General features: G+C 46.3%; 4 long non-coding RNA genes across 4 annotated transcripts; 1 reads left to right on the plus strand and 3 right to left on the minus strand.

Annotated features, from left to right (window-relative positions):
* Positions 1 to 1705: 1705 nt before the first annotated feature.
* On the minus strand, positions 1706 to 4758 carry LOC148644715 (uncharacterized). The gene is made up of 2 exons (XR_015928342.1): positions 2935 to 4758; positions 1706 to 2373 (listed from the first exon to the last, which is right to left on the minus strand). It is a non-coding gene; the product is annotated as an uncharacterized LOC148644715 (long non-coding RNA).
* Positions 4759 to 4937: 179 nt separating this feature from the next.
* LOC148644716 (uncharacterized) lies at positions 4938 to 8312 on the plus strand. Its single transcript, XR_015928340.1, has 2 exons — positions 4938 to 5071; positions 7783 to 8312. It is a non-coding gene; the product is annotated as an uncharacterized LOC148644716 (long non-coding RNA).
* Positions 8313 to 9406: 1094 nt separating this feature from the next.
* On the minus strand, positions 9407 to 12547 carry LOC148644717 (uncharacterized). Its single transcript, XR_015928341.1, has 3 exons — positions 12203 to 12547; positions 10980 to 11081; positions 9407 to 9508 (listed from the first exon to the last, which is right to left on the minus strand). It is a non-coding gene; the product is annotated as an uncharacterized LOC148644717 (long non-coding RNA).
* Positions 12548 to 20383: 7836 nt separating this feature from the next.
* On the minus strand, positions 20384 to 23559 carry LOC148644718 (uncharacterized). The gene is made up of 2 exons (XR_015928334.1): positions 21613 to 23559; positions 20384 to 21051 (listed from the first exon to the last, which is right to left on the minus strand). It is a non-coding gene; the product is annotated as an uncharacterized LOC148644718 (long non-coding RNA).
* Between the last annotated feature and the right edge of the window lie 2 nt (positions 23560 to 23561).

A 23561-nucleotide genomic window follows, 5' to 3' on the forward strand; every position in this document is an offset into this window, starting at 1 on the left:
CTCCTCACCAGAAGAGACTTGCATTCCTGTTGGCTCCTCTCGTTCTGTGATGATTTTAGACGTCGAATCGGGCAGGAGGCAGGCGCTCTTCGGGAGCTCTCGTCCCGTGCTATAACTCGGACCACGTGTTGGCACAATTGCTTCCTACATACAAACAGAAACTTCAAACAACAAACCCCAACAAGAAATCTGTGCACACTTGGACTCCTGCTGCAGCTGAGGAGCTGTCACGCACACACCTCCTGTGTGGGTAGTGTTGGCCGTAGGACGTGTTGTTCACAGAGAGAAAAAATACACCATAGCAAGTCAGCACTCAAACAAACCAAAAGGCCAGTTTTATTGAAGTTGACGCAGCTGGCCACACAAACACTCACTGCGTCTCTTCACCAGGTATCAGAAACAAAATAAAGGAACAATCTTTTTATCATATCCACTCGCACCTTGCTCTCATTTCCAGACTCCTAACTTACCACTCCCAACAAACCCCAGTGCTCGCAACACCCTTTAAATAGGATTTGGCCCGTACCACTATGGATACAATAGGTGTAAAACAGAAAATTCACAAGACAAACAACACATAGCACAGCAGTCCGGACTACTTGGACACACAATTACATGAAACCCTTAACAATTCACAGGACAGACATTCATCAGATCTTCTATACCTAGTTGCCATTTTTCGCAATAACATTAGGCTCTGATAACCTCCCCTCTCAGCATTCCAGCAATGTTATGTTCCTCTAGCTAAGCTTCAGGCATATAACCAGTCTCCTATCTGTTTGCAACCTTTTGACCTTTCTGAGGACCCCTCAGAACAAATAGACACTGGCGTCTCCTCTCATGCAGTGCTGTTAAGACTTAAGCTAGTGGCATCCTACACTATGCTTTGTTCCTTTAGGGCCATTTCTCTAAAAATAGTGTTCTCTACCTTTTGATTCCCCTCCTGTCCACAGCTAGAACAACTGTTTGCTAACAAAGACTGTTTATCTGTCTGGAAAGGTCTCCAAACTGTTACCAATTCCAAAAGAAAATCCCCTCAGATACATCTTGATCACTCTCTACCAGATAACACATTTTACAGCAGGTCTGAAACACAAAGGATCTCCAACGACCTTGTCCATGGCAGTCTCGCAACTCCTCCAAATAATTCACATCCTGGGGATGAGCTATTGTCCCCCACTCAACTGGAGTGCCACACCCACTCACACTCAATCTCTCACGAAGACTTGACGCCGTTTACAAGTCTTGAGAATGCCCTGTGAAGCAAAGAACAGGATGTGTTAAGGCTATTCAAAAAGCAAAACTGTAAAAAGGCAGCAGGACCTGACTGTGTATCTCCAGCCACACTACAGCCCTGTGCTGGCCAACTCGCTCCAATCTTTACAGACGTTTTTAAGCAATCATTGTCCCAGTGCACAGTGCCAGACTGCTTCAAATCTTCTGTTATTGTTCCTGTTCCAAAAAAGGACACAAGAACCTGCCTTAATGCCTACAGACCCGTCGCACTAACGTCAGAACTGGCGCGTCTTCCCAACACGTTCGTGTCACAGTGAGGTGACCCCTCAAACAAGAATTATTTCCTGCCTCATATATGACTACGGCACCTAGCAATGCAAACAGGGTGCTAGGGCCCCTCTCCATTACCACAGGTTCTGTTGATCTCCCAGATCCACCAATGCCCACACAGACCAGCGACAAGCATGTGTATCGTATAAGTGACCTTTTTATTTTCTATCCACATTCACCATCAGCCAAAGACACAACGAAAACAGCAGCAACAAAAGGTCCTTCCAAGGATCATAATGAATCCAGAGGGACGGCAGTCTTTTCTGTCAAGTACCGAAGAGTGGCCACTCGAACGATTCTTCTTCGTACCTGTAAAGTCTTTGATGGCCCCAGTGAACGAGAGGCCGGTCCCATTTCCCCAGACTCCGTTCAGGTTCCACTAGAAATCCTCCCGCGAACTGTATTCCATTCCCCTCAGTTTGGAGCGGCTAGCCGGGCCGGTTTCTCGCTCCTTGCCTTCAGGTATTAAAAGTCTCTGTACAGTACCTCTGTTCCGATGCCACTGTCTCCCGTGGTCGTCAATCGGTCCTTGCCTCCGCGAACTCGCGCTCCGCAGCTTCCCTTGTGCTGCCTGTGTCGTCTCCCAGGTCTGGTGGGAATCGGGAGCCCGCTCCGTTCCGGCTCAGATGGTTTTATTCCTCCCCTCAGCCCATCTCCCTCAGGGGGTTTTCCACTGTCCCTGTCAGAAAGGGGCTTGCCCAGTATTTTACCAGGAGGAAGCTCGTGTGGCTGAAGAGTGTGAGAGTGCCGAGCTTAGGTGTTATGGGCCCTTATCACTTCTTTGTTCACTCTCCGGGTCGGAGAAACCTGAAAAGAGACAAACGTTGTGAGACCATTTATAAGCTCGGTGACCTCGAATTAAACAGAACAATAGCAACACTGTTCTACAAACCTTTCATTGAAAGGGTTTTCAAACACTGTCCCACTTGCTGGTTTGGCAACATCAGTAGCTGGAATTGAATATGCAGCCATTAGTCTGCCTGGCAAAAAACAACCGGTCTCTCCAGTGGTCTGCATACAAGTGAACACACAAACCCCATACTATTAAAACCCCCTTTAGGGCACACTCACACCACAACACAATCAACCCGACAGACTCACCAACACTGGACTGCAGAAGCGGCAGGAAACCCTTGAGAACATGAGCAGAGCATGCAAACTCCACACAGACAGCACTCCAGGAAACCAGACACATGAGAACATGTGCAGAGCATGTGCGCCGTCTCTCAGCCTTTCACCTCCACATGCAGATCAGGACGCGACCGGAGACCGGAGACTCCTCACTCCTGCAGGAGGAGGCGCCGACGGACTCGCTCAGCCCAGCGCTTACATTTCCCCGACAGTCCTGTCCTACAGCCTGCGACTCACCGCTTCTTCCTTTTCTTCTGCGAAATGTCCACAAAATACTCCAGCCAGCGCCGTTTAGACTAAAGTTTCGGCTTTGCCAGCTGTCTCCCTCCCGGAGGTCAGATCGAAACAACTTCTGCAGCACCGTTTCCCCAGCAACCACGTTTTATTTAACAAAGTAAAATAAACACAGGAGAAAAGTTTGCAAACATGCAGGCAGGATGAGCGCTGCAGACACATGCTGCTGCCCGGGTCCGTCTTGTGAAATAAACAGAATTTTGCACCCCAGGAACTAGACCCACGAGAACATAAGGAGAGCATGCAAACTCCACACACACAGCACCCCAGAAAACTGGAGCCACGAGAACATGAGCAGAGCATGCAAACTCCACACAGACAGCACCCCAGGAACTAAATCCAGGCTCCCAGCGCTACCACCCACTGCGCCGCCGTCTCTCACCTCCACTTGCAGATCATGACGCGACCGGAGACCGGAGACTCCTCACTCCTGCAGCAACACACCCCAGCAGGAAGAGGCGCCGACGGACTCGCTCATGGTGCAGTGAGCCCAGCGGTGTGAGGCTGGTGTCCAGCGCTGATATTTACCGACAGCCTGCGACTCACCGTTTCTTCCTTTTCTTCTGCATAATGTCCACAAAATACTCCAGCCAGCGCTTTTTAGACTAACGTTTCTGCTTTGCTCGCTGATTAGATTACAAAAGCCGACTGTTTACCTCCTAGAGGTCAGCTCGCACCAACTTCTGCAGCACCGTTTCCCCGGCAACCACGTTTTATTGACAAAGTAAAATAAACACAGGAGAAAAGTTTGCAAACAAGACGGGAGCTAAGAAACACGAGGACAGTGGGTTTGCTTTATGTGCCGGGTCGATTAACCAGCGCTGCAGACACGTGAAATACAAGAAAACATACACACAAGGGAACACATAAGAGAGACAAAGAAATACAAGACACGATAAATACGCTGAAATTGTATTAATATAATTCATTCTAATGTTCAATGAAATCAGCGAAACACATGGGCAGGGCAGCCCAGTAAACTACAGAGACTACATTACCCATAAGCCCTGTGGGCGACACCATTTTGACGTCATCGACTCATACTTTTGTATTTTTTATGAGACCAAAAACTACAAGAAAACGTAACGTAGCAGTCGTATTGTCAGGATACATGCAATAATACATGTACATTTTATGGAAAAAAAGATTCAACAAGGTAAATGCAGATAAGGCCCGTCCATGCTTCAACGTTCTTACAACACAGAAACAGACACATTTCAGAAAGACATTCTGAAATAAAATGTCTTTACATCCGTCTTAAACTGTTCAAACACGGTCTCCTCTCACACCATTCCCTTAATAATTATGTTGCGCAAGTATAATAATGTTTAAAAATACAAACGATATTTTCATCTTCCTTTTCAATGGGATTAAAATGTAACAAATGTATTTCTTTCCGATTTCAAGTCTTTCCGATAGCGCTTTGAGACTCAGCTCCGTGGACTCGTGTATCTCTGTCGCCACCCAGTGGACATTTCTCGGAAGTGTCACCGCCCGCCGGAATTCGGAAAAGTCCCGGGACTGAAGCTGTGTGACTGGACAAGAGCCTGTCTCCCGCCTCCTGCTGAAATCTCAGCGCCGATTGGACAAAAGCTGCTCACAGTCCGGATCCAGTGGAAGGCCGATCCACTCCGGGTTTTCCGTAGCCGGCAGTCCGGATCCAGTGGAAGGCCGATCCACTCCGGGTTTTCCGTAGCCGGCAGTCCGGATCCAGTGGAAGGCCGATCCACTCCGGGTTTTCCGTAGCCGGCAGTCCGGATCCAGTGGAAGGCCGATCCACTCCGGGTTTTCCGTAGCCGGCAGTCCGGATCCAGTGGAAGGCCGATCCACTCCGGGTTTTCCGTAGCCGGCAGTCCGGATCCGGTGGAAGGCCGATCCACTCCGGGTTTTCCGTAGCCGGAAGTCCGGGTCCGGTGGAAAGGCCGATCCACTCCGGGTTTTCCGTAGCCGGAAGTCCGGGTCCGGTGGAAAGGCCGATCCACTCCGGGTTTTCCGTAGCCGGAAGTCCGGATCCTTTACGATGCACGCAAGACTACGTTACAGATCACCGGAGTACATTACACAGGCAAATAAAGATAAGGTACGCACAGCTTTCATGTTGTGATACTTAGACATGGTTTGGAGATGTTCCCTCGTGTGTATTTTGAATTATTCAAATGCGTGTCGCTTCAATTTGGAAGCGCATAATTTCAGTGCATGAGCTTACCCGTTATATTGGGCGAGATTTCACACGGATAATCAAACAGGAACGAGTTTGCCCTGGAATCCATTCCACTGCCCAACCTGAAAGTCAGAGCATGAGAACGGACGGATTGTATGGCGATTGTGGTGTTGCTCGACCACATCAATTAGGCGAGAAGTACAATCTGCTACTACGACATACGGTCTAATTATTCAATTTTCGATTATTTCTCATCTTTAGGCTATTTATACATCTAATAACGAGCAAGTATAATGATTAAGCCAATGATACATTATATTTTAGATTCGGTTCAGCAGTATTGAGCAGTAAAATAACATCAATTTGTCTACAGGAAATGTCAGAATTAGAAGCCTTCTTTACACCATTTTGCCGATCTGTTCAGAGTGTTTTAACAACAGAACAAAACAAAAACAAACGTAAGGTTTCTGGGCTGCTTTGAGAAAGACAATTATCATCTATATTACTTTTAAATCTATGCACACTGTGTATCTTTATCGGGTCGATTCAATGTACAATTTTGTACTGACGCCTTAACCTTATTATTCATACAAAATCTGTTTGACAATAGTCATGTTTGATTCCACTCACTTTCCCCAAAGAGGTGCTCCAAAATAGTTTGACAAGATATTGTGAGATTGCGAGAAGGATCTGAAGTATTTATTAGTACAAGTATAACTAAATTGTTTTCCTTGTAGTCTAATAAAGGTTGTAAATTCTTCCATAGTTTCTGATGGTATACTGTTAGTTTCTTAAAAGCATCAATACCTCTCTAGGAGTAGCTCTGGTTACGACGGATTGTTATCAGACGTATCACAAACATTATATCTATTCATAAAATCTGCTTGATTCTACATTTCATCATCCACACCAGTTAATTTGTTGACCCCGCTTATACTATTTTAAACCCAGTTTTCAAAGCACAGGTTTATTTTTTCTCTGTATTCTAGATGATGTATCTATGGGAGGTATGTTTATCTATAAGAGACCACGTGAGGAGAACTTCTTCATGGAAGCTGGCAAGTTTCAGGGGGGTTTCCAGCATCCAAATGACATTCAAGTAAAAAGTCTATACCCGCTAGTTCCTGAATGATTAAATTAGGGAAACATACACCACCTACTTTGCTTAATTTTGTAAATAGTACTCTGTCGGTATCGGTATTAGATGCTCTAAACCCTGTAGCATTTAGGCCTCCTTCTGCCCGTGTTTGAGAAATAACAACCATGAATAAAGTTTTTTTTTTTTAATTTTACTAAGGTAGAGAACATCAAATCACAAAATCACCTTTTTGAAAATCTTAATACCAAGATATTTAATCACATCTTTTACATGTATATTACGTACGGAGCAGACACTTTCCAACAGCCACCAGTTCACTTTTCTGATATGTAAAGAAAGACCAGATACAGAGGAAATGACTTGTAAACGCATTTAATTGCTTTGTCCACCTCTGTGTGCTTTCTCAGAGAGAGAGTTGTATCCTCAGCCAATTGGGAACACCTGTAATCTCTTTATCCTGTACTTGAATACCCTGAAACTATTTGTTATAGGGGTGTAAGCAGTGGGAAGAGGAGTGGGCTCGTGTCGAATTGCCTTACCCGTTCCCAATCTGCAGGAGGTCCCACGACAGCAGGTAGCTGCTCCAGTCGCTGGAGCTCAGTTCGCTGTCGAGGGAGGACGAGGGCTCTGGCTCGGGGGAATCATGGCTCCACAGCTCCTACCTGTTGCAGAGTGTTTCTGCCCTGCCGATGGCCTCTGTGTTTTAGAAGGATCTGTCTCTTTTCGCTTGCTTACACCACAGGTTTCATCGACGATAGTGTGCATCCTGAAGCAGTGAGTTATCGGTCTTATTTCTACTGAGAAACAGTTCAAGCACTCACAAAACAATAACCAGGAGACGGTGTATGAAAAAGAATTGTAAGACTTGCAGAGTAGATTTGAATAGACAGTAGACGTCACACTGCGTGCTTGAATATCAGAGATTCAATTCATTCTTTCCTGTAGGTTAACTTCCTGTTTGACATTGTTCCGCTGTCACTTCTTCACAAACTCATAACTCGCCGTGTTCAATTTTGTGTTGAGTTACAGGAACCTCAGCATCAGATGAAATCCTCTTCAGCGCCCCAGTGAGACTGGGGGACTTGCCAGATTTTCAGCTTTATCACTGGGTGCTTCGGCTCAGGGCTGTTGAGCAAAGTGCTCCCCTCTGCTGGAGAGCCACAGGGGCACTACAGAGCGGCCTCGTGTTCCCTGCTCCTGCCCGTGCCTGTGGACGGCCAGTGTGACCGCGCGCGAGACAAAGTAGTGCATTCGTGGTGTAAATACAGAATGTTCACTAGCTGACTGAGGAAAGTTACAGAGACGGGAGTATACGTTCTGAAATAATGTGAACCACTGTTACTACACACAGACAGACTACTTAAAAATCATGTGGCTTTTTAAGGTTGTTTTGTCTGCCTAAAGTACGTTAGATTTGTCACAGCAAAGAGTTTGAATACTTACAGAATGCAGCAGCTAGAATTGTTACTTGGAGCAGAAAGAATGACCACATAACCCCCATACTTCTCTCTCTTCATTGGCTTCCTCTCAGGTACAGGGCGGACTTCAAACTCCTTCTACTTACTTACAAGGCTCTCAGAGGTCAGGCACCTGTCCTGCCTCGCAGGGATGCTGCAGAGGAGAAATACTGTACACAGCATAGTTTCAGAGGCCTGTCTGTCCTGGGCTGGGCACCATGTGAGTTGAATGCTGCATCAGTGCCATGGATCCAAGAGGGGCATCATGGATACAACTGTCGTTTAGGAGGATTCTGCTGGTCTGCAGAGACCTGCATGGGGTACTGACATACAGACGACGTGATGGATGGATGGATTAATACCCGCATTCATTTCTTTCTTTTTTTTTAATGATATAATGTTAGCATGCCCAAAGGGGTTGGGCAGCCAGTTGACCTTGGACCCCTAGAGGATTTTATTCTCCTTACTGAGGAGTCTTTGGTTCCTTTCCTCCATTGTCTTCAGTTCTGTATTCACAAAATGTATATTTACCTGCATTGTTCAGCGCCTTGGGGCAACCTTGTTGTGAAAGGCGCTATATGAAAATAAATTGAATTGAATGGAATGACAGAGTCACGGCTTTTCCAGTTTCCTCTCCTTTTATCTTCTTTATCTGCACTCTAAAACACAGTGAAACCTTGAACCTTTCAACTGGACCACTGCCGTTCTACATCAAAATGACTTTAACTAGGACGGAGACTTGAATGGGATGAAAAAGGAAAAGGCATTATTTGCATGAAGAAATTAAACTGTTCCACCTGATCACTTGCTAAACAAAGTGATTCACTGGAGTGGAGGCGGTGAAAGCTTTGTGAATCAACTTACAAAAGGATACATGTAAGAAACGTGGCTCCCATATTTAACCCTTGAAAAATCTATGAGTGTTATGTGGAGGTGAAAGTATTGTTCAATTATTCTAATAAAGCTCACTCAACTAAGACCCAGAAAAGTACCAGAGTATTCTCACCTAAGAGGAAATACTAACAAGTAGGATGCTAAAATGAAAAGCATTAAAAAGTGAATGATCTTCAGTAGCTGAAATGATTATTGAGCTCTGGGTCACAGTGCTCCTGAAAAAAAATCAAATTTCAGCAGACACCCAAGGACAGCAGGTGAGCACCATGCTGAGCCAGTGTATAAGTGTATGAATCACAGTTTCAAGGAGCTTTTTTCAGTTTCGTTCCACTGATCGGCCAACACGGGGGAACTTCAGTCTTACTCGCCCTATTGCATTAAGAAACTGTACAACATTCTCCAATAAGAACTTGCGACCTCACCTAACGAAAAGCAATTTGCGTAGCAGGGAAAGAGTGGACTCCCACTGGGGATTTTTGTTTTTCATCCCGATGGTGATGTGCACTATATAGAACGTTGCTGGACCCATGTGCAATTGGTGTCATTTCTAATCTAGAGGTCAAAGCTGTGAAACTTTCAAAGAGATGGAAGATCTCTTGCGAGACACCAATTCACAGAAGGGGCTAATGAGATCTTTGCTTGAAGTCTCATTGTGCTGCACTATTTCATTTTTCAGTGGGCACGACTCACAGGCATCTAAAATCATCTCAGTGACAGACTAAACAGGCCTCTCGCAAAGACTCGGGAACAGACACAGACCTTATCATCTCTGCTCCTCGGGAAGCGTGCAGAGATCACATTAGATGTGTTGCTCAAGCTCTTTATTGTCACATACAGTAAACCCAGCAGTGTGGTCAGTGCGGGATGTGTTCTGTCCTGACGGCAGGGTCAGCAGCCAGAGGAGACCTGAAACACAAGACGGAGAGGTAAGACATTGATTCCGACAGAGAGAGCTTTCACACCAGATTACTGACAAGAGGAGCAATAAGAGAAGAGTTGTAAAGACACGCCGAAGAGAATATTCTCATCTAAGAGGAAATATTAACAAGTAGGATGTTAAAATGAAAAGCATTAAAAACTGCATGATCTTCAGTAGTGAAATGATTACTGAGCTCTGGGTCACGGACAGCAGGGGAGTGAATGAGTTGTTTATTTTGTTTCCTGTGAATTATGTAGAATTCACAACGTGTTCCATTTGTACAGGAAAACCATTGAGAGCAGATTCACTTCTTCTGCGCCAGAATGAATGATTTCCATCTTCACTCTAGGGTACTGTACTTTACAGCTCTGTATTGTATTCTGCATATATGTCTGTTATGTATACATTTTCTTTCTCACTTTGTCTCTCTGTCCATTTGTATCAGTTTGTTGGAGAGCACCATCACACCAGCATCACAACATTTATTCTACTGCCTTATTAAGCAAATGTCTCTACTAAATTCTTTTTATATATAAAACATTTTTTGACATGATATACACAAATGGCTAATTATACTTTCTGATTATATTTCCATCTTAGAAATGAAGCATTTCTCTCCTGCAGTTTGAGGTTGTTAAATAGAAAACTGGATCACTCCAGGGCCGAATCTTCTCCCTCTCTTACACTCTCTTACATTCGTTCACGAATGATCACAAGAGCAAACACATAGACTGGCTTCTCACAAAGTGTGTCGATGACACAGTCCCGGTCAGCTTACTAAAGGACCCAGAAAATCACCACGGGCCAGTCTGAACAGTTTCACGGAATAGTCTGTTGACTTCTCTTTGATGTTTCATGTTACAAGAGCAAAACCATATCACCCTGCAACTCACAACTGGCAACCCACTGAAGCTAAGCAGGTGTGAGCCTGGTCAGTACCTGGATGGGAGACCTCCTGGGAAAAACTAAGGTTGCTGCTGGAAGAGGTGTTAGTGGGGCCAGCAGGGGGCGCTCACCCTGCGGTCTGTGTGGGTCCTAATGCCCCAGTATAGTGATGGGGACACTATACTGTAAACAGGCGCCGTCCTTCGGATGAGATGTAAAACCGAGGTCCTGACTCTCTGTGGTCATTAAAAATCCCAGGGCGCTTCTCGAAAAGAGTAGGGGTGTAACCCCGGTGTCCTGGCCAAATTTCCAATTGGCCCTTACCAATCATGGCCTCCTAATAATCCCCCTCTATGAATTGGCTACATCACTCTGCTCTCCTCCCCACTGATAGCTGATGTGTGGTGAGCGTTCTGGCGCACTATGGCTGCCGTCGCATCATCCAGGTGGATGCTACACACTGGTGGTGGTGGAGGGGAGTCCCCATTACCTGTAAAGCGCTTTGAGTGGAGTGTCCAGAAAAGCGCTATATAAGTGTAAGCAATTATTAATTATTATTAAAACAATACTCACTGATTTGAGGATAATTGCGCCATCCCTCCAGCCTACTGAAATGAACCGTCAGACTGCAGAAGCTGTCAGTGACTACAGGTCCTTGGGCCTGGTCAGAGAAACCTGAGATGAGACAAACGTTGTGAGACCATTTATAAGCTTGTGACCTCAAATTAAACGGAAGTCAGACATTTTCAAAGGGGGCAACACTGCGGCACAGTGGTTAGCATCGCTGCCTCATAGCACCGGGGCCCTGGGTTTGATTCCAGGGGTGCTGTCTGTGTGGAGTCTGCATGTTTGTTTGCGCTGCAGGGGACACCTCACCCCCACAGACGCAAACTCACACCACAGCCCGATTTTTCCACAACACAATCAACCCGCCAGTATCAGTTTGTGTTCAGTGCTGGGGAGGTGCCTTGTCCTTGCAGAACAAAAACAAGGTGATCAGGACTGACGGCAAGATTCAGGTATTCAAGTACCCAGTAAATCCAGGGCTCAAATGGGGGAACTGTTTCACGAGCTACACAATATCCTCACACACGATGACAGAGCCTTGGAAAGCCGTGTGGAGAGTGAGGTGCTCGTACCCAGCCGGAGTTAAAAGACCACGCATTGAGCAGAGCAACTGAGCAAAAGCACACTATCGATCTATCCAACCCAGAAAAGCACACATCTCTGTGATACAGAGGCTAAGGCAACATGTGAGTAAAGGATTTTGAATCAGCAATTGTGCTGATGAGCCAGTCAGCAATTTTTCAGAAACAGCAAACATGTCGTCAGCCTCCTGGAGCTGCAGAAGATTGTGAGATATAAAGGAGTGAAACCAGGGCAGGAGAAACTGATTCCTCGTGTAGGAAGCTGAGGAAAACGATGCACACCCTGCAGACTGAAAGGAAGACAGCACAAACTATCGGTAATGTCAGCCTAGAAGAAAGTGTAGTGCAGTGTGTTGCAACTAAGTTTTTGTTCAATATTTGTTTTGTCTGAAAGAGACTATTTTGATTAGATACATGCAATACTATTTCTTTCTCATTCTCTGTCTTTTTATGTCTTATTTGGATCACACCATAAAGTTCATAACCCAGCCAGTTGCTTTGGCTCTGAAAGCATCCCTCAGCAGGGACAGCCCTGATCCCCAAACACAGGGCTGCCCTTCCCACTGCCCGTCTGCTCTCTGCCCAGTGGAAGTAGCGTTTCTGCCCCGCAGCTGTGTGAGAGAAGATGACCTGAGAGCACTAACCCACCTCTGGAGAGGGAAGAGTCTCAGCTGGAAGGGAGGAGGAGCTGCCGGGCTGCCGCAGACAAGGCGCCGCTGAAATGATAGAGAAATCTTTTAGAATCAAACGTCACCTGGCTCAGTGTTTAAGCTGTAGTACATGATCACATTATATTATTAAAACATGCAGACTGCCATTTCCATTCTGTACAAACAAAGGGTTTTCCATTGTAGAAAACACCACTGCAAATCCAAAGCGGAGTGCACTGGGACTGCAGTCCAGAGAAACCCATCATGTTACAAGAACTGGAGGCCATTTCACACCAAAACTGTACAATAGGATTCTTTCTGCACACCCAGTACTGGGGGCTGTGTCAGAGGCTCCTCACCGTTCTGTGATGATTTTAGACGTTGAATCGGGCAGGAGGCAGGCGCTCTTCGGGAGCTCTCGTCCCGTGCTATAACTCGGACCACGCGATGGCACAATTGCTTCCTACATACAAACAGAAACTTCAAACAACAAAACCCAACAAGAAATCTGTGCACACTTGGACTCCTGCTGCAGCTGAGGAGCTGTCACGCACACACCTCCTGCGTGGGTAGTGTTGGCCGTAGGACGTGTTGTTCACAGAGAGAAAAAATACACCATAGCAAGTCAGCACTCAAACAAACCAAAAGGCCAGTTTTATTGAAGTTGACGCAGCTGGCCACACAAACACTCACTGCGTCTCTTCACCAGGTATCCACACCGACAGCACCCCAGGAACAGGACCCATGAGAACAGGGGCAGAGCATGCAGACTCCACACAGACAGCACCCCATGAACAGGACCCATGAGAACAGGGGCAGAGCATGCAGACTCCAGACAGACAGCACCCCAGGAACAGGATCCATGAGAACAGGGGCAGAGCATGCAGACTCCACACAGACAGCACCCCAGGAAACTGAACCCATGAGAACAGGGGCAGGGCATGCAGACTCCATACAGACAGCACCCCAGGAAACCAGACCCATGAGAACAGGGGCAGAGCATGCAGACTTCACACAGACAGCACCCCAGGAAACCAGACCCATGAGAACAGGGGCAGAGCATGCAGACTCCACACAGACAGCACCCCAGGAACAGGACCCATGAGAACAGGGGCAGAGCATGCAGACTCCACACAGACAGCACCCCAGGAACCAGACCCATGAGAACAGGGGCAGAGCATGCAGACTCCACACAGACAGCAGCCCAGGTAACACACCCCAGCAGGAGGAGGCGCCGACGGACTCGCTCATGGTGCAGTGAGCCCAGCGGTGTGAGGCTGGTGTCCAGCGCTGATGTGTCCCTGATAGTCCTGTCCCACAGCCTGCGAGTCACCGTTTCTTCCACAAAATACTCCAGCCAGCGCTTTTTAGACTAAAGTTTCTTAAGTTTCTGTTTTTCTCGCAGATTAGATTAAAAAAGCCGCCTGTTGACCTGCTGGAGGTCAGTCCCGCTCCGGCAACAGCTACTGCAGCTCCGTTGCCCCGGCAACCACGTTTTATTTAACAAAGTAAAATAAACACCGGAGAAAAGTTTGCAAACAAGACAAGAGAGCTCAGAAACCCACAGACACGACGGCAGTGGGTTTTGTTTCTGTGTCGAGTGGATAAACCAGGCAGGACGAGCGCTGCAAACACACTAGAGTACACATAACACAATCAGGGGTACACAAGACTCCTGCTTTTTACACAAACAGGTTCAACAGGTCAATAAAGAGCAGGTCGGCACAGCTGTCATGATGTCTCATTTACAAAGAATCTGAAGATTTGCTCGTCTCTTCCCAGAGCAGCTTCACTCCGGAGAGCAAGGAACAGCTCCTGCCGAGTCCGTCTTGTAAGACAGACATAGAAATCCGCGACACGGTAAATACACTGACATTGTATAATTAATTCTGATGCTCAATCAAATCTGCGGAACACGTGCGGAGCGCAGTCCAGAACACTATAAAGACTACATTTCCCACAAGCCCTGTGGCGACTTCCTTTTGACGTAATCGATTCGCGTCTTTTTATTTTTAATTATAACAACAATACATGCCATAAAAACAAGAATACATATAACACAGAGTATAGTCAGGGGTACATACGATAATACATGTACATGTTATGGAAAAAGATTAAACAAGTAATCTTGTTTAATAGTAAACAAAAGCAGATGAGGTCCGTACATGTTTCAAATTGTCTGTACAGACGCATTTACATCCGTTTTAAAGTGTTTAAACATGGGTCTCCTCTCACAGCATTTCGTTAATTATTATGAAGTATCATATTTTTTTAAATACAAACGATATTTTCATATTACTTTCAATAGGTTTAAAATGTAGTATTATTTAACTTCTTTAAAAGTAATGTCAATATTAGTTTCCTTCTTTACGTTATCTTTCAGAGTTGCTGTCACAAACGTCACAGTTATCATCTGTATTGATTTTCAATCTCTGCACAACGAGGATCTGTACAGAGGCGCTATTGGACTCGCCGCCATAGACTCGTGTATCTCTGTCGCCGCCCAGTGGACATTTCTCGAAAGTGCAGTTCTTTTTAACTTTTTATGGTAGCAATAAAAATAGATACAATACAAACAAGAGTATATTTATAGCACATCAATAATACCATCAGGGGTACATAGTATAATATATTTACACTTCTGAAAAAAAGATTAAACCAGGTTAATAAAGATAAGGGCTGATATAGTCTGTAAATACACTTTTACATCTATTTAAAATGTTCTAACGAAGCTGCCTGAGGAAAGAACTTACTGTTTTGATTACATGAATCAGAGATTGTGACTCTGCCTTTAGCTTCCCATTCCTTCCAAACAATTTCAATTTCACACCTCTGGTTGTGCCAGAGGGTCCTCAGTGGAAGAGATACCAGGGTCCCCAGCACTGCTGTCACCTCTTCTGTACTCCTCCTATGCTAACAGCTGTGTATCTACTGCTGACTCCGTGAAAGGAATCAAGACTCCAGATGATCCCACCCAAATAAAAAAAAAATTCTGGAGTGGAAGGAGGTCTCTGCTTTAGTCGGCTGGTGCCGTGAAAACAACCTCTAACTCTGTATAACTCCAACTGCCTGTGTCTCAGGAAGCCCTGGTCCGTTTGTAATGGAAAACCATTGGGAGCACTAGAATGACTGATTTCCATCTTCACTCTAGGTCACTGTGCTGAACAGCACATTACTGTATTCTGCATATGATATGTCTGTTATTTACACCTTTTCTTTCTCACTTTGTCTCTCTGTCCGTTTGGATCAGGTATTTGGAGAGCACCACCACACCAGCCAAACTACCCAAACAGTTGCTTAGGCACTCAAGTGGACTTGATCAAATTAAACTTTCCAACCTAAACAGGAAAATGACATTTTAAATGGATTCTACTGCCTTATTAATCATATTTCTCTTCTAAATTCTTTTAAAATAAAAACAAATATTTCTGACATGATACACACAAATAGCTATTTTTATACTTTCTGGTTATATTTCAATCTTATAAATGAAGCATTTCTTTCCTGCGGTTTGAGGTTGTTAAAGAGAAAGACCCCATACTATCACAACCCCCTTTACAGGCTGGTGAAAGAGGTGAAATGAGGTAGCGGAGGTGTAATTGAGTCGGACAGCAAACTGTCACCTGCTGCTTGCCAGGACAGGAATCTTACAAAGGTCCACTCCTCCCAGGAGGGTCACAGTAACAATGATGATGAGTAACACGAATGATTACAGTTCAGGGCCCCAGCACTGCCACCCACTAAAATAAACATGACACACAAGAGAACCCACAAGACAGTCATGGAAATCCATGACACGATAAACACGCTGAAATGGTACAATATAATTAATTCTGATGTTCAATCAAATCACCGAAACACGTGGGCAGTGCGGGCCAGAGAACTACAGAAACTACATTACCCATACGCCCTGTGGGCGACTTCCTTCTGACGTCATCGACTCGCGGCTTTTGAATGTTATTTTAATTTTGGGTTTATTGTATTTATTTTGTATTTTGTATCCATGTACAATACATTCATTCATTCATTCATTACTCTTGTTTGCAATGCAATGTATTCTTTGCATTCTTTGCTGTTGAAAATGCTTAAATATATTTAAAATTAAAATAACGTATTAATACGAACATTACTAACGGTATTTTAATTAAACAAACTTTCGGTGAAATTTTGCTGAATGACCACCAAGCGGCGCCATTGGCACATTATTGTAAGAATAATCATTTCCAAGAAATTTTCCAGTTTAATTCCACGGACCGGCCATCAGAGGGGCACTTTACGCGTCCTGCTGCTTCTGTTGAATTAATAATTGCTTAAATTATTGTCTGGTTAAATTGTCTGGTGGTAAGTATTTGTAATATAGGATTGCTCATGTCTGATCTGGAACACGAGATGGAAGTTTAACATGTGTGATTCACTGAGGTGGAGGGGTGGGAAATGACTGAAAGAAGTCTTGCCATGCTGTATTATTAATAGTAGTAGCATTGTATTGTATTGTCATATTGTCATATTAACACAAATCCTCAGACTCACTAACATCTCCAATAGAACGACAATCTCACACATCAAATATTAGAGGACCCTTCCTTTATACCTAAAAGCTTTCAGTTGTTGGACAATGAAAAGAGTGCTTGCAGGAATCTAATTACTGTTGTTATAAACTCATTACAATTGTCTCATTTCTTTTTTTTCTTTCTTCTCTTTTCAGCAGTAAATAAACCCATTACTTGATCCCTTACATTTCAAAACGCTCTGTATCAAACCAACAAATCGTTCATAAATTTAAACCATGTTTTTGAGAAACTAGCCTTAAAATCAAAATGACTACATTCATATGAAACACACTCAGTAACAATATCAAATGGTTTGATACAGAGTGCAGAAACAACTGAAGAGAACTACCAGAACTAAAACAACACCACACCACTCTGAGCTGCGCCTCAGATACTGTGAGATGGTTAGACACTACATGCACACCCTAAAGAAGATAGGCACATACACAAACAGACAACTCTCAGACCACAAAAGGCCTGTAGCCAAGACACAGTCAACAACGCTTGACCCAACTGGAGCTCAGACCTGCAGCAAAGCCTGCTCAAACTCCTCAACCTCGTCCTGACGGCCGGCTGTTTCCCTGAGGCCTGGAATCAAGGACTGATCACGCCCGTCTGTAAGAATGGAGACAGACTCGACCCCAACAGGTACCGGGGCTTCAGTCTTGAATATCTGATAACCGGCCCTCCTTACTGAGCACAATGTCCTGCATTAGAGTCAGACTGGCTTCCTACCAAACCGCCACACATCCCATCACATTCACACCTGGGCTCTGATGGCCCATCTGGACCCAGAACAGCAGAGCCTGGCACTACTGGAGCAGCACTGTCAGACCTGGTCACTGCCAGCCCATCTGGACCCAGAACAGCAGAGCCTGGCACTGCTGGAGCAGCACTGTCAGACCTGGGCACTGCCAGTCCATCTGGACCCAGAACAGCAGAGCCTGGCACTGCTGGAGCAGGACTGTCACATCTGGGCACTGCCAGCCAAACTGGACCCAGAACAGCAGAGCCTGGCACTGCTGGGGCAGTACTGTCACACCTGGGCACTGCCAGCCCATCTGGACCCAGAACAGCAGAGCCTGGCACTGCTGGAGCAGGACTGTCAGACCTGGGCACTGCCAGTCAATCTGGACCCAGAACAGCAGAGCCTGGCACTGCCAGCCCATCTGGACCCAGAACAGCAGAGCCTGGCACTGCTGGAGCAGGACTGTCACACCTGGGCACTGCCAGTCAATCTGGACAAGACCAGAGTTATGGTTTTCCAGGAGAAAGCCAGACCTCAGGGAAACGGGTACAAATTCACACTGAACAACAACACATTGGAGCACACATCCAGCTACACATATCTCGGTCTCACCATCAGCTCTTCTGGGAGTTTTGACCTGGCAGTGAAGGCACTGAGGGAGAAGGCACTCAGGGCTTTCTACGCAATAAGAAGGAGGCTCTTCAATGTCAACCCACCAACAAGAATTTGGCTCCAAATATCTGAAAGTGTAATCCAACCCATTGCCCTATACGGCAGTGAAGTGTGGGGTCCCCTCACAGACCAGGAGTACACTCTGTAGAAACTCCTCCTTGCGCAGAGAAAAACAGCTAACGGCGAGTGCAGGGCTGAATTAGGCCAGTACCCACTATTGGTAAACATACAGAACAGAGTAATCAAACACTTGTTACACCTGAGAAACAGAGGCCACAATTCATACCACCACTAGGCCCTGCTGATCCCAGAGTACAGCTGGTCTTGACACCAGTCAGTCTCAGGACAGCACAGCTGCAGCAACACCAATCACAATCATCCAAATGCGGAGGGGACTGCAGTCCAGAGAAACCCAGCATTTGACAAGGACTGGAGGCCATTTCGCACCACAACTGTAGAACAGGATTCTTTCTGCACACCCAGTACTGGGGGCTGTGTCGGAGGCTCCTCACCAGAAGAGACTTGCATTCCTGTTGGCTCCTCTCGTTCTGTGATGATTTTAGACGTCGAATCGGGCAGGAGGCAGGCGCTCTTCGGGAGCTCTCGTCCCGTGCTATAACTCGGACCACGTGTTGGCACAATTGCTTCCTACATCGAAACAGAAACTTCAAACAACAAACCCCAACAAGAAATCTGTGCACACTTGGACTCCTGCTGCAGCTGAGGAGCTGTCACGCACACACCTCCTGTGTGGGTAGTGTTGGCCGTAGGACGTGTTGTTCACAGAGAGAAAAAATACACCATAGCAAGTCAGCACTCAAACAAACCAAAAGGCCAGTTTTATTGAAGTTGACGCAGCTGGCCACACAAACACTCACTGCGTCTCTTCACCAGGTATCAGAAACAAAATAAAGGAACAATCTTTTTATCATATCCACTCGCACCTTGCTCTCATTTCCAGACTCCTAACTTACCACTCCCAACAAACCCCAGTGCTCGCAACACCCTTTAAATAGGATTTGGCCCGTACCACTATGGATACAATAGGTGTAAAACAGAAAATTCACAAGACAAACAACACATAGCACAGCAGTCCGGACTACTTGGACACACAATTACATGAAACCCTTAACAATTCACAGGACAGACATTCATCAGATCTTCTATACCTAGTTGCCATTTTTCGCAATAACATTAGGCTCTGATAACCTCCCCTCTCAGCATTCCAGCAATGTTATGTTCCTCTAGCTAAGCTTCAGGCATATAACCAGTCTCCTATCTGTTTGCAACCTTTTGACCTTTCTGAGGACCCCTCAGAACAAATAGACACTGGCGTCTCCTCTCATGCAGTGCTGTTAAGACTTAAGCTAGTGGCATCCTACACTATGCTTTGTTCCTTTAGGGCCATTTCTCTAAAAATAGTGTTCTCTACCTTTTGATTCCCCTCCTGTCCACAGCTAGAACAACTGTTTGCTAACAAAGACTGTTTATCTGTCTGGAAAGGTCTCCAAACTGTTACCAATTCCAAAAGAAAATCCCCTCAGATACATCTTGATCACTCTCTACCAGATAACACATTTTACAGCAGGTCTGAAACACAAAGGATCTCCAACGACCTTGTCCATGGCAGTCTCGCAACTCCTCCAAATAATTCACATCCTGGGGATGAGCTATTGTCCCCCACTCAACTGGAGTGCCACACCCACTCACACTCAATCTCTCACGAAGACTTGACGCCGTTTACAAGTCTTGAGAATGCCCTGTGAAGCAAAGAACAGGATGTGTTAAGGCTATTCAAAAAGCAAAACTGTAAAAAGGCAGCAGGACCTGACTGTGTATCTCCAGCCACACTACAGCCCTGTGCTGGCCAACTCGCTCCAATCTTTACAGACGTTTTTAAGCAATCATTGTCCCAGTGCACAGTGCCAGACTGCTTCAAATCTTCTGTTATTGTTCCTGTTCCAAAAAAGGACACAAGAACCTGCCTTAATGCCTACAGACCCGTCGCACTAACGTCAGAACTGGCGCGTCTTCCCAACACGTTCGTGTCACAGTGAGGTGACCCCTCAAACAAGAATTATTTCCTGCCTCATATATGACTACGGCACCTAGCAATGCAAACAGGGTGCTAGGGCCCCTCTCCATTACCACAGGTTCTGTTGATCTCCCAGATCCACCAATGCCCACACAGACCAGCGACAAGCATGTGTATCGTATAAGTGACCTTTTTATTTTCTATCCACATTCACCATCAGCCAAAGACACAACGAAAACAGCAGCAACAAAAGGTCCTTCCAAGGATCATAATGAATCCAGAGGGACGGCAGTCTTTTCTGTCAAGTACCGAAGAGTGGCCACTCGAACGATTCTTCTTCGTACCTGTAAAGTCTTTGATGGCCCCAGTGAACGAGAGGCCGGTCCCATTTCCCCAGACTCCGTTCAGGTTCCACTAGAAATCCTCCCGCGAACTGTATTCCATTCCCCTCAGTTTGGAGCGGCTAGCCGGGCCGGTTTCTCGCTCCTTGCCTTCAGGTATTAAAAGTCTCTGTACAGTACCTCTGTTCCGATGCCACTGTCTCCCGTGGTCGTCAATCGGTCCTTGCCTCCGCGAACTCGCGCTCCGCAGCTTCCCTTGTGCTGCCTGTGTCGTCTCCCAGGTCTGGTGGGAATCGGGAGCCCGCTCCGTTCCGGCTCAGATGGTTTTATTCCTCCCCTCAGCCCATCTCCCTCAGGGGGTTTTCCACTGTCCCTGTCAGAAAGGGGCTTGCCCAGTATTTTACCAGGAGGAAGCTCGTGTGGCTGAAGAGTGTGAGAGTGCCGAGCTTAGGTGTTATGGGCCCTTATCACTTCTTTGTTCACTCTCCGGGTCGGAGAAACCTGAAAAGAGACAAACGTTGTGAGACCATTTATAAGCTCGGTGACCTCGAATTAAACAGAACAATAGCAACACTGTTCTACAAACCTTTCATTGAAAGGGTTTTCAAACACTGTCCCACTTGCTGGTTTGGCAACATCAGTAGCTGGAATTGAATATGCAGCCATTAGTCTGCCTGGCAAAAAACAACCGGTCTCTCCAGTGGTCTGCATACAAGTGAACACACAAACCCCATACTATTAAAACCCCCTTTAGGGCACACTCACACCACAACACAATCAACCCGACAGACTCACCAACACTGGACTGCAGAAGCGGCAGGAAACCCTTGAGAACATGAGCAGAGCATGCAAACTCCACACAGACAGCACTCCAGGAAACCAGACACATGAGAACATGTGCAGAGCATGTGCGCCGTCTCTCAGCCTTTCACCTCCACATGCAGATCAGGACGCGACCGGAGACCGGAGACTCCTCACTCCTGCAGGAGGAGGCGCCGACGGACTCGCTCAGCCCAGCGCTTACATTTCCCCGACAGTCCTGTCCTACAGCCTGCGACTCACCGCTTCTTCCTTTTCTTCTGCGAAATGTCCACAAAATACTCCAGCCAGCGCCGTTTAGACTAAAGTTTCGGCTTTGCCAGCTGTCTCCCTCCCGGAGGTCAGATCGAAACAACTTCTGCAGCACCGTTTCCCCAGCAACCACGTTTTATTTAACAAAGTAAAATAAACACAGGAGAAAAGTTTGCAAACATGCAGGCAGGATGAGCGCTGCAGACACATGCTGCTGCCCGGGTCCGTCTTGTGAAATAAACAGAATTTTGCACCCCAGGAACTAGACCCACGAGAACATAAGGAGAGCATGCAAACTCCACACACACAGCACCCCAGAAAACTGGAGCCACGAGAACATGAGCAGAGCATGCAAACTCCACACAGACAGCACCCCAGGAACTAAATCCAGGCTCCCAGCGCTACCACCCACTGCGCCGCCGTCTCTCACCTCCACTTGCAGATCATGACGCGACCGGAGACCGGAGACTCCTCACTCCTGCAGCAACACACCCCAGCAGGAAGAGGCGCCGACGGACTCGCTCATGGTGCAGTGAGCCCAGCGGTGTGAGGCTGGTGTCCAGCGCTGATATTTACCGACAGCCTGCGACTCACCGTTTCTTCCTTTTCTTCTGCATAATGTCCACAAAATACTCCAGCCAGCGCTTTTTAGACTAACGTTTCTGCTTTGCTCGCTGATTAGATTACAAAAGCCGACTGTTTACCTCCTAGAGGTCAGCTCGCACCAACTTCTGCAGCACCGTTTCCCCGGCAACCACGTTTTATTGACAAAGTAAAATAAACACAGGAGAAAAGTTTGCAAACAAGACGGGAGCTAAGAAACACGAGGACAGTGGGTTTGCTTTATGTGCCGGGTCGATTAACCAGCGCTGCAGACACGTGAAATACAAGAAAACATACACACAAGGGAACACATAAGAGAGACAAAGAAATACAAGACACGATAAATACGCTGAAATTGTATTAATATAATTCATTCTAATGTTCAATGAAATCAGCGAAACACATGGGCAGGGCAGCCCAGTAAACTACAGAGACTACATTACCCATAAGCCCTGTGGGCGACACCATTTTGACGTCATCGACTCATACTTTTGTATTTTTTATGAGACCAAAAACTACAAGAAAACGTAACGTAGCAGTCGTATTGTCAGGATACATGCAATAATACATGTACATTTTATGGAAAAAAAGATTCAACAAGGTAAATGCAGATAAGGCCCGTCCATGCTTCAACGTTCTTACAACACAGAAACAGACACATTTCAGAAAGACATTCTGAAATAAAATGTCTTTACATCCGTCTTAAACTGTTCAAACACGGTCTCCTCTCACACCATTCCCTTAATAATTATGTTGCGCAAGTATAATAATGTTTAAAAATACAAACGATATTTTCATCTTCCTTTTCAATGGGATTAAAATGTAACAAATGTATTTCTTTCCGATTTCAAGTCTTTCCGATAGCGCTTTGAGACTCAGCTCCGTGGACTCGTGTATCTCTGTCGCCACCCAGTGGACATTTCTCGGAAGTGTCACCGCCCGCCGGAATTCGGAAAAGTCCCGGGACTGAAGCTGTGTGACTGGACAAGAGCCTGTCTCCCGCCTCCTGCTGAAATCTCAGCGCCGATTGGACAAAAGCTGCTCACAGTCCGGATCCAGTGGAAGGCCGATCCACTCCGGGTTTTCCGTAGCCGGCAGTCCGGATCCAGTGGAAGGCCGATCCACTCCGGGTTTTCCGTAGCCGGCAGTCCGGATCCAGTGGAAGGCCGATCCACTCCGGGTTTTCCGTAGCCGGCAGTCCGGATCCGGTGGAAGGCCGATCCACTCCGGGTTTTCCGTAGCCGGAAGTCCGGGTCCGGTGGAAAGGCCGATCCACTCCGGGTTTTCCGTAGCCGGAAGTCCGGGTCCGGTGGAAAGGCCGATCCACTCCGGGTTTT

This window comes from Lepisosteus platostomus, chromosome 19 (genome assembly GCF_059453375.1).
Source record: "Lepisosteus platostomus isolate fLepPlt1 chromosome 19, fLepPlt1.hap1, whole genome shotgun sequence".
Classification (NCBI taxonomy): Eukaryota; Metazoa; Chordata; class Actinopteri; order Semionotiformes; family Lepisosteidae; genus Lepisosteus; species Lepisosteus platostomus.